Raw genomic sequence first — 12,116 nt, forward strand, 5'->3', positions numbered from 1 at the left:
CTGGTTCTATACTTAGGACTCTTTCCCCCTACTGCAATAATCCTAAATAAAATCTGTTTTGCCACTTTAACTACTGCCAAATTCCGATTTTTCTCTGACGGTATAAATCAATGAAATAGAAAACAGGTATTAGTGAAAATTAATAAAACTGAAAGCTGGTTCACTAAGACAATGAGAAACACTAGAATCTCTAGCAAAGCTGATCAGGAAAAAGAGAAGACAGAAATGACTACTACAAAGAATGACAGAGGTAAATCAGTACAGATTCTACAGATATTAAAAAGATAGTAAGAAAATATTATGAACTTCATTGTAGTAAAGTTGATAAATCAATGAAAGGGACAATCTTATCAAAGCTAACTCAGCAATAAATAGATGGCCAAAGTAGCTCTGTATCTAAGTAACAACTGAATTATAGTTTTTTTTTTTTTTTTACATTGAATCTATAGTTTATTTGGGGATAATTTACATCTTTATGAGTCTTCCAACCGATTAATAAGATCTTTCTTTCCATGTATCAGTCTTTAATTTTTCTGAGTAGGGGATCCCTGGGTGGCGCAGCGGTTTAGTGCCTGCCTTTGGCCCAGGGCGCGATCCTGGAGACCTGGGATCGAATCCCACGTCGGGCTCCGGGTGCATGGAGCCTGCTTCTCCCTCTGCCTCTCTCTCTCTCTCTCTGTGTGACTATCATAAATAAATTTAAAAAAAAACGAAAAAAATAATTTTTCTGAGTATAGTTTTATAGTTTCCTATGTTGAGGTCTTGCATATCCTTCAATACCTTAAAATTTAATAAATTTTTACATTGTTGTAAATTATATCTTTTTTAAAATTCCATTTAATTTTTGTTTTTATATAAAATACAACTGAATTTTTATATTAACTTTACATTCAGCAACCTTGATTATCTAATCTATTATTCACGTAATCTATATTATTATGAATGTTCTATATTCAAAACCTGGTCATCTGCAAATACCAAGTTTCGTTTCTTCTTTTGGAATGGCACTGTTTAGCATTTCTTTTTGTTGTCTTCTTGCAATGGCTAAGAACTCTATTTTGAATAGAAATTGCAATGGCAAGCTTCATTTTCCTGTTACTAATGTCAGAGGAAAAGCTGTCAACACTTTAGTCAGAAATATATTTACTGTAGGTATTCTAATCTTGCTTGTCTTCTATTTATTTTCTAAGAGTTTTTATTATGAATAAATTTGATACTTCTACATCTACTAAGATGATCACATGATTATTCTTTATTCCACTATTATCATAGTGACAGCAATTGAGCCTTTTGAGTGTAAAACTAATCTTGCATTTCTGAAATAAACCAGACTTGGTCATGATAACATATATGTGAAGGGGAGGGTTGGATTTAGTTTACTAATAATGTGTTTAGGATTTTTACATTTTCATGAAAAATATTCACTTGTATCTTTCCTTTTGAAAAATGTCCTTATTCAGTTTTGGTATCACGGATACTCTGGCTTCATAAAATGGAGGGGGAATTAGGTTGTTTCTATTACATGGAAGAGCTCTATCTCAAACATTTGGTAGATTCACTAATGTCAACATCTGGGTGTGGGGTATTTCTTATGAGATTTTTAATTAGGAGGCAATTATTTTAAATCTTGTAGAATTATTCAAATTTTGTTTTTTAAAATAAATTTAATTTTTATTGGTGTTCAATTTACCAACATACAGAATAATACCCAGTGCTCATCCCGTCAAGTGCCCCCCTCAGTGCCCGTTACCGATTCACCCCCACCCCCCGCCCTCCTCCCCTTCCACCACCCCTAGTTCGTTTCCCAGAGTTAGGAGTCTTTATGTTCTGTCTCCCTTTCTGATATTTCCCACACATTTCTTCTGCCTTCCCTTATATTCCCTTTCACTATTATTTATATTCCCCAAATGAATGAGACCATATAATGTTTGTCCTTCTCCGATTGACTTACTTCACTCAGCATAATACCCTCCAGTTCCATCCCCGTTGAAGCAAATGGTGGGTATTTGTCATTTCTAATGGCTGAGTAAAACTCCATTGTATACATAAACCACATCTTCTTTATCCATTCATCTTTCGATGGACACAGAGGTTCCTTCCACAGTTTGGCCATTGTGGAGCTTGCTGCTAGAAACATCGGGGTGCAGGTGTCCTGGCATTTCATTGCATCTGTATCTTTGGGGTAAATCCCCAACAGTGCAATTGCTGGGTCATAGGGCAGGTCTATTTTTAACTCTTTGAGGAACCTCCACACAGTTTTCCAGAGTGGCTGTACCAGTTCACATTCCCACCAACAGTGTAAGAGGGTTCCCTTTTATCCGCATCCTCTCCAACATTTGTGGCTTCCTGCCTTGTTAATTTTCCCCATTCTCACTGGTGTGAGGTGGTATCTCATTGTGGTTTTGATTTGTATTTCCCTGATGGCAAGTGATGCAGAGCATTTTCTCATGTGCGTGTTGGCCATGTCCATGTCTTCCTCTGTGAGATTTCTGTTCATGTCTTTTGTCCATTTCACGATTGGATTGTTTGTTTCTTTGGTGTTGAGTTTAATAAGTTCTTTATAGATCTTGGAAACTAGCCCTTTATCTGATAGGTCATTTGCAAATATCTTCACCCATTCTGTAGGTTGCCTTTGAGTTTTGTTGATTGTATCCTTTGCTGTGCAAAAGCTTCTTATCTTGATGAAGTCCCAATAGTTCATTTTTGCTTTTGTTTCTTTTTCCTTCGTGGATGTGTCTTGCAAGAAGTTACTGTGGCCAAGTTCAAAAAGGGTGTTGCCTGTGTTCTCCTCAATGATTTTGATGGAATCTTGTCTCACATTTAGATCTCTCATCCATTTTGAGTTTATCTTTGTGTATGGTGCAAGAGAGTGGTCTAGTTTCATTCTTCTGCATGTGGATGTCCAATTTTTCCCAACATCATTTATTGAAGAGACTGTCTTTCTTCCAATGGATAGTCTTTCCTCCTTTATCGAATATTAGTTGACCAGGGTCCACTTCTGGGTTCTCTATTCTGTTCCATTGATCTATGTGTCTGTTTTTGTGCCAGTACCACACTGTCTTGATGACCACAGCTTTGTAGTACAACCTGAAATCTGGCATTGTGATGCCCCCAGCTATGAGTTTTTTAAATTAATTTTTATTGGTGTTCAATTTACCAACATACAGAAAAATACCCAGTGCTCATCCCGTCAAGTGTCTGCCTCAGTGCCCGTCACCCATTCCCCTCCACCCCCCACCCTCCTCCCCTTCCACCACCCCTAGTTCATTTCCCAGAGTTAGGAGTCTTTATGTTCTGTCTCCCTTCCTGATATTTCCCAACATTTCTTTTCCCTTCCTTTATATTCCCTTTCACTATTATTCATATTCCCCAAATGAATGAGAACATACACTGTTTGTCCTTCTCCGATTGACTTATTTCACTCAGCATAATACCCTCCAGTTCCATCCATGTTGAAGCAAATGGTGGGTATTTGTCGTTTCTAATTGCTGAGGAATATTCCATTGTATACATAAACCACATCTTCTTTATCCATTCATCTTTCGATGGACACAGAGGTTCCTTCCACAGTTTGGCCATTGTGGACATTGCTGCTAGAAACATCGGGGTGCAGGTGTCCTGGCGTTTCATTGCATCTGAATCTTTGGGGTAAATCCCCAACAGTGCAATTGCTGGGTCATAGGGCAGGTCTATTTTTAACTCTTTGAGGAACCTCCACACAGTTTTCCAGAGTGGCTGCACCAGTTCACATTCCCACCAACAGTGTAAGAGGGTTCCCTTTTCTCCGCATCCTCTCCAACATTTGTGGCTTCCTGCCTTGTTAATTTTCCCCATTCTCACTGGTGTGAGGTGCTATCTCATTGTGGTTTTGATTTGTATTTCCCTGATGGCAAGTGATGCAGAGTATTTTCTCATGTGCATGTTGGCCATGTCCATGTCTTCCTCTGTGAGATTTCTGTTCATGTCTTTTGCCCATTTCATGATTGGATTGTTTGATTCTTTGGTGTTGAGTTTAATAAGTTCTTTATAGATTTTGGAAACTAGCCCTTTATCTGATATGTCATTTGCAAATATCTTCTCCCATTCTGTAGGTTGTCTTTTAGTTTTGTTGACTGTATCCTTTGCTGTGCAAAAGCTTCTTATCTTGATGAAGTCCCAATAGTTCATTTTTGCTTTTGTTTCTTTTGCCTTTGTGGATGTATCTTGCAAGAAGTTACTGTGGCCAAGTTCAAAAAGGGTGTTGCCTGTGTTCTCTTCTATGATTTTGATGGACTCTTGTCTCACATTTAGATCTCTCATCCATTTTGAGTTTATCTTTGTGTATGGTGAAAGAGAGTGGTCCAGTTTTATTCTTCTGCATGTGGATGTCCAATTTTCCCAACACCATTTATTGAAGAGATTGTCTTTCTTCCAATGGATAGTCTTTCCTCCTTTATCGAATATTAGTTGACCAGGGTCCACTTCTGGGTTCTCTATTCTGTTCCATTGATCTATGTGTCTGTTTTTGTGCCAGTACCACACTGTCTTGATGACCACAGCTTTGTAGTACAACCTGAAATCTGGCATTGTGATGCCCCCAGCTATGATTTTCTTTTTAAAATTCCCCTGGCTATTCGGGGTCTTTTCTGATTCCACACAAATCTTAAAATAATTTGTTCCAACTCTCTGAAGAAAGTCCATGGTATTTTGATAGGGATTGCATTAAACGTGTAAATTGCCCTGGGTAACATTGACATTTTTACAATATTAATTCTGCCAATCCATGAGCATGGAATATTTTTCCATCTCTTTGTGTCTTCCTCAGTTTCTTTCAGAAGTGTTCTATAGTTTTTAGGGTATAGATCCTTTACCTCTTTGGTTAGGTTTATTCCTAGGTATCTTATGCTTTTGGGTGCAATTGTAAATGGGATTGACTCCTTAATTTCTCTTTCTTCAGTCTCATTGTTAGTGTATAGAATTGCCATTGATTTCTGGGCATTGATTTTGTATCCTGCCACGCTGCCAAATTGCTGTATGAGTTCTAGCAATCTTGGGGTGGAGGCTTTTGGGTTTTCTCTGTACAGTATCATGTCATCGGTGAAGAGGGAGAGTTTGACTTCTTCTTTGCCAATTTGAATGCCTTTAATGTCTTTTTGTTGTCTGATTGCTGAGGCGAGGACTTCCAGTACTATGTTGAATAGCAGTGGTTAGAGTGGACATCCCTGTCTTGTTCCTGATCCTAAAGGAAAGGCTCCCACTGTTTCCCCATTGAGAATGATATTTGCTGTGGGCTTTCCGTAGATGGCTTTTAAGATATCGAGGAATGTCCCCTCTATCCCTACACTCTGAAGAGTTTTGATCAGGGATGGATGCTGTATTTTGTCAAATGCTTTCTCTGCATCTAATGTGAGGATCATATGGTTCTTGGTTTTTCTCTTGCTGATATGATGAATTGTTTTGTGAGTGTTGAACCAACTTGTGTCCTGGGGATAAATCCTACTTGGTCATGGTGAATAATTTTCTTAATGTACTGTTGGATCCTATTGGCTAGTATCTTGTCAAGATTTTTGCATCCAAGTTCATCAGGGATATTGGTCTGTAATTCTCCTTTTCGGTGGGGTCTTTGTCTGGTTTTGGAATTAAGGTGATGCTGGCCTCATAGAACGAATTTGGAAGTACTCCATTTCTTTCTATCTTTCCAAACAGCTTTAGTAGAATAGGTATGATTTCTTCTTTAAACATTTGATAGAATTCCCCTGGGAAGCCATCTGGCCCTGGATTTTTGTGTCTTGGGAGGTTTTTGATGACTGCTTCAATTTCCTCCCTGGTTATTGGCCTGTTCAGGTTTTCTATTTTGTCCTGTTTTAGTTTTGAAAGTTTGTGACACTCCAGGAATGCGTCATTTCTTCTAGATTGCCTAATTTATTGGCGTATAGCTGTTCATAATATGTTTTTAAAATTGTTTGTATTTCCTTGGTGTTGGTAATGATCTCTCCTTTCTCATTCATGATTTTATTAATTTGAGTCTTCTCTCTCTTCTTTTTAATAAAGCTGGCTAATGGTTTATCTATCTTATTAATTCTTTCAAAGAACCAACTCCTGGTTCTGTTGATCTGTTCCACAGTTCTTCTGCTCTCAATTTTGTTGAGTTCTGCTCGAATCTTTATTAACTCTCTTCTTCTGCTGGGTGTAGGATCTATTTGCTGTTTTTTCTCTAGCGCCGTTAGGTGTAAGGTTAGCTTTTGTATTTGAGTTCTTTCCAGTTTTTGAATGGATGCTTGTATTGCGATGTATTTCCCCCTCAGGACTGCTTTGCTGCATCCCAAAGATTTTGAACAGTTGTATCTTCATTCTCATTAGTTTCCATGAATCTTTTTAATTCTTCCTCAATTTCCTGGTTGACCCTTTCATCTTTTAGCAGGATGCTCCTTAACCTCCACGTGTTTGAGGTCCTTCCAAACTTCTTTAGTGAAGTTAGTGATTTAGTTCTAATTTCACGGCATTATGGTCTGAGAATATGCAGGGGACGATCCCAATCTTTTGGTATCAGTTCAGACCCGATTTGTGACCCAGTATGTGGTCTATTCTGGAGAAAGTTCCATGTGCACTTGAGAAGAATGTGTATTCAGTTGAGTTTGGATGTAAAGTTCTGTAGATATCTGTGAAATCCATCTGGTCCAGTGTATCATTTAAAGCTCTCGTTTCTTTGGAGATGTTGTGCTTAGAAGACCTATCGAGTATAGAAAGAGCTAGATTGAAGTCACCAAGTGTAAGTGTATTATTATCTAAGTATTTCTTCACTTTGGTTATTAATTGATTTATATATTTGGCAGCTCCCACATTTGGGGCATATATATTGAGGATTGTTAAACCTCTTGTTGGGTAGATCCTTTAAGTATTATATAGTGTCCCTCTTCATCTCTCACTACAGTCTTCGGGGTAAATTTTAGTTTATCTGATATAAGGATGGCTACCCCTGCTTTCTTTTGAGGACCATTTGAATGGTAAATGGTTCTCTAACCTTTTGTTTTCAGGCTGTAGGTGTCCTTCTGTCTGAAATGAGTCTCTTGTAGATAGCAAATAGATGGGTCCTGCTTTTTTATCCAGTCTGAAACCCTGTGCCTTTTGATGGGGTCATTAAGCCCATTCACGTTCAGAGTTACTATTGAAAGGTTTAAGTTTAGGGTCATCATGATATCTATTCAGTCCTTGTTGTTGTGGATTGTTCCACTGAACTTCTTCTTAAAGGGGAATTTTAAGAGTCCCCCTTAAAATTTGTTGCAGAGCTGGTTTGGAGGTCACATATTCTTTTAGTTCCTGCCTGTCTTGGAAGCTCTTTATCTCTCCTTCCATTCTGAATGAGAGCTTTGATGGATAAAGTATTCTTGGTTGCCTGTTCTTCTCATTTAGGACCCTGAATATATTCTGCCAGCCCTTTCTGGCCTGCCAGGTCTCTGTGGAGAGGTCTGCTATTACCCTAATACTCCTCCCCATAAAAGTCAGGGATTTCTTGTCTCTTGCTGCTTTAAGGATCTTCTCTTTATCTTTGGAATTTACAAGCTTCACTATGAAATGTCGAGGTGTTGAACGGTTTTTATTGATTTTAGGGGTGGGGGATCTCTCTATTTCCTGGATCTGAATGCCTGTTTCCCTTCCCAGATTAGGAAAATTTTCAGCTATGATTTGATCAATACATATTCTGGCCCTCTGTCCCTTTCAGCGCCGTCGGGAACCCCAATTAAATGTAGGTTTTTCTTCCTCAGGCTGTAGCTTATTTCCCTTAATCTGTCTTCATGGTCTTTTAATTGTTTGTCTCTTTTTTCCTCAGTTTCCCTCTTTGCCATCAACTTGTCTTCTATGTCACTCACTCGTTCTTCCACCTCGTTAACCCTCATCATTGCATTCAATTGATTTTTATTTTCTGCCTGATTGGATCTAAATTCTGCAGTCATGAAGTCTCTTGAGTCCTTTATGCATTTTCCAGAGCCACCAGTAGCTGTATAATAGTGCTTCTGAATTGGCTTTCTGACATTGAATTGTAATCCAGATTTTGTAACTCTGTGGGAGAGAGGACTGTTTCTGATTCTTCCTTTTGAGGTGAGGTTTTCCTTCTAGTCATTTTGCTCAGTGCAAAGTGGCCAAAAAGAAGTTGTATTGGGAAAAGGAGAAAAAGAGACAAGAGAAAGAAGGAAAGAAAAGAGAAAAAGAAAAAAGAAGGAAGAAAAAAGGAAAAAAAAGAGAAGAAAAAGAGAAAGAAAAAGAAAGAAAGGAAAAAAAGGGGGGTGGGGGAAGCAAACAAATCAAAAAGCAAAAAAGAAAAACAAAAGAAAAACAGAACATGGGGGAGTATCTTCTGATTCTGTATACTTTAAGCCTCTTGACTTCCCCTGGAACTTGTCTGTGCAGCTGGTCTTCTGGGGGAGGGGTCTGTCGACCTGATTTTCAGGTGTTAGCACTTGGGGGAGCTGCTCTGCCCCTGCCTGGTGCAGGGCTCAGTGGGGGTTGTTTACCCCGTAAGGCCCCAGGAGGCACAGCCCCAGTGGCGGCGGCAGCTCTGCAGCCCTGGAGTCAGCTCCCGCAGTAACTCCGGGGCTCTCCGTCTGCAGGGCCTGGAGGCTCCGGGGCGGGGCCGCTGATCTGCTCAGCTCGGGGCAGGAGCGTCCTCGCTGTCCTGGGCCCCCCCGGCCTCTGCCTGTCCCGGGGGTTCGCTGGATCCTGGGCTGTGTCCCGGCGCCCTGTGCTCCCGGGCCTGCGGTGTTGGATCCGCGCTCCCGCCCCGCAGCCCCCTCCGGGGAGCCGCCACCCGAGCCCCTCCGAGCTGCTCCGGGTCCCGCCGAGCGCGCTGCAGCCCTTAGGTAGCTCGGCGCACTCTCCCGGGGCGCAGGTGCCTGTTAGTGTCCCAGGGAGCCGGAGGGCATCCCCGTCCTCCTGGGTCCTGCTCTACCTCCCTGCGGGCCCCTTTCCGCCTGGGAAGGTTGGTGCAGCTCCTACTTCTCCGGGACGGGGCTCTCCTGTCCTGGGGACACTCGCCCCGGCCTCAGCCCGGCTCCTCGCGGGGCCCCTCCCCCTTGGAGGCCTTTTGTTTATTTCTTTTTCCCCCGTCTTCCTACCTTGATAGAAGCGCAAACTCTGGGGATCCCTGGGTGGCGCAGCGGTTTGGTGCCTGCCTTTGGCCCAGGGCGCGATCCTGGAGACCCGGTATCGAATCCCACGTCAGGCTCCCGGTGCATGGAGCCTGCTTCTCCCTCTGTCTGTGTCTCTGCCTCTCTCTCTCTCTCTCTGTGACTATCATAAAAAATAAATAAAAAAGCGCGAACTCTTCTCACTGTAGCATTCCAGCTGGTCTCTCTTTAAATCTCAGGCCGAATTTGTAGATTTTCAGGATCATTTGAAGGTTATCTAGGTAATTTGGTGGGGACAGGTGACTTGGTAACCCCACTCTTCTGCTGTCTTGCCCCTTCTCCTGAATTATAGTTTTAAAAAACCTCCCACAAGATCCCTGGGTGGCAGCGGTTTGGCGCCTGCCTTTGGCCCAGGGCACGATCCTGGAGACCTGGGATTGAATACCACATCAGGCTCCCGGTGCATGGAGCCTGCTTCTTCCTCTGCCTGTGTCTCTGTCTCTCTTTCTCTCTCTCTCTGTGACTATCATAAATAAATAAAAATTAAAAAAAAAAAAAAACTTCCCACAAAGACTTCAGGTCCAGATGGCTACACTGGTGAATTCTATCAAACTTTTAAGAAATATATAATAAAACTATACACAAGTTCTTTCAGAAAATTGAAAAGGTGTGAGTACCTTCCCAATTAATTTTATAAAACATTATAGTACAGACTAATATTCTTTATGAATTTAGATTCATTGGGGATTCTGGATTAAACTTTAGAAAATCAGTATCTCATCATATCTAAATGTGAACCAAATGGGCTTTACCCCAGGAATGCAAAGTTGGATTAACATTAGAAATTCAATACATGCAATTCACTCTATTAACAAACTAAAAAAGGAAAACCATCCCAACAGACACAGCAAATGCTATAGACAGAATTTTGCATCTATTCATCATAAAACCAGTGAGTGAAACAGTAACAGAAGATTTTCTCAACTTGATTAAAGTCACATAAGAAAAACCCACAGCTAACCTCATACTTAATGGTGCAAGGGAGATGATTTTCCCCTTAAAATTAGGAATAAGGGGTTCCTAGGTGGCTCAGTAGGTTGGCCAGTTAACCTCTGTACTCTAGATTTAGGCTCAGGTCTGAATCTCAGGGTGCTAGGATCCAAGCCCGTGTGAAGCTCTGCATTGAGCAGAGTCTACTTCCCCTCTTCCTCTCCCTTTGTCCCTCCCCCTCACTCATGCACTATCTCAAATTTCTTTTTTTTTTAAATTATTTATTTATTCACTAGAGACACAGAGAGAGGCAGAGACATAGGCAGAGGTAGGAGAAGCAGGCTCCTTGCGGTTAGCCCCATATGGGGCTCAATCTCTGGACACCAGGAGCACACCCTGAGCTGAAGGCAGACACTCAACCACAGCCACCCAGGCATCCCTCAAACAATTTTTTAAAAAATTAGGAACAAGACAGGGTTGTATGTTCTTACCACTCCTATTCAATATTGGTCTAGAGGTTCCCGCCAGTATAAAAAGAAATAAAAATGTGATATAATTGGGCATGTATATTTAATCTTCATCTCTAGTTCCTGGGACAACAGCTTCTAAAACCCTTGGGATTTCCTGAGTGATGGGGAGAGAGAATCATATTTTGTTATGCGTAATAAGCCCCTTGGACCGGGGCACCTGGGTTGCTCAGTAGTTGAGCATCTACCTTTGGCTCAGGGCATGATCCCGGGGTCCTGGGATTGAGTCCCTTCTCCCTCTGCTTATGTCTCTGCCTCTCTGTGTCTCTCATGAATAAATAAAATCTTTAAAAAAAACAAGCCCCTTGGACCATACCTAGATGTATGCTAATGAAGTGACTCTTGGTGGGCCCTTAGATAGCTTCAGGATGGGGGCTGGTTGCCAGAGGAACCAGCAAATAAATAAACTTTAAAAGAAAAAAAAAACTTGGCTGAACACTTAGCCCTAGCCCCCTGCCTCCAGGGAGGAGGGAGTCACTGGTGATTGAGTTAATCACCAATGGCAGAGGATTTAACTAACATGCCTATATAATGAAGTCTCCATAAAAATTCCTAAACTATAGGATTCAGAGAGCTTCAGAGAGCACCTGCAGGTTGGGAGGGTGCAGGAGCTCCTGCACTCAGGGCCATCCTTGACCTTTTCCTATGCTGCCTCTCCATCTGGTTATTTATTTGTTTTTTATAATATACTTTATAGTATACTTTATAACCAGTGATAGTAAGTCAAGTGTTTCCATGTGTTCTGTGAGCCACTTATAGCAAAATATCCAACCTGAGGAGGAGGTCATGGAAACCTCAATTTGTAGCCAAATTAGACAGATTATGGGGGGGGGGGGGGTAACCTGGGAATCCACTACTTTAACTGGCATCTGAGGTTGGGGCAGACTTATAGGGTCTGTGCTACGTCAGGATAGTGTCAGAACTGAATTTAATTATAGGACACCCAAGTGGTATTCTGAGAGAGAACTGGTTGTCAGTGCAGAGGGAAAAGAAAAAACAAAAATCAAGGCAAAACCCATACATTTGGTATCAAAAGGGTTATGCGCAGAAAATATCTTTATTAAAGGGCAACTGGATTAGAAAGAAAGAAGTAAAACTGCCTGTGTGTGGACAAAATACTCATCCATGTAGAATTTCTGGTGGAATTACAAGCAGTCTACTAGAGATAATTAATGAGTTTAGCAAGGTTTTAGGATTCAAAAGCAAGACTTTTAAAAAATGATGTAACAACAAACAAAAAAAATTTCAAATTAAAACCAGTATCACTTAAAATAGCATAAAAATATAAAATATTTAGTATTTAAAGCTGTCAAAAAATGTAAGCAATCTGTATACTGAAAACTAAAAATAACATTCATGAGAAATTAAAGAAAATCTTTTAAAATGAAGAAATATACTATGTTCTTAGGTCAGGGGCTAAATGTTAAGCTGTCAATTCTTTTTTTCTTTTTCTTTCTTTCTTTTTTTTTTTTTTAAGAGAGAGCACACATGAGGTGGG

The 12,116-nt window shown here is 40.7% G+C and overlaps 1 protein-coding gene across 10 annotated transcripts in view; it reads right to left on the reverse strand.

The window, feature by feature from the left end:
- The window catches only part of PROP1 (PROP paired-like homeobox 1), a 109,259-nt gene that overhangs the window by 78,984 nt on the left and 18,159 nt on the right, over positions 1-12,116 (reverse strand). The window lies entirely within an intron of this gene.

Source organism: Vulpes vulpes, chromosome 12, assembly GCF_048418805.1.
Source record: "Vulpes vulpes isolate BD-2025 chromosome 12, VulVul3, whole genome shotgun sequence".
Lineage (NCBI taxonomy): Eukaryota > Metazoa > Chordata > Mammalia > Carnivora > Canidae > Vulpes > Vulpes vulpes.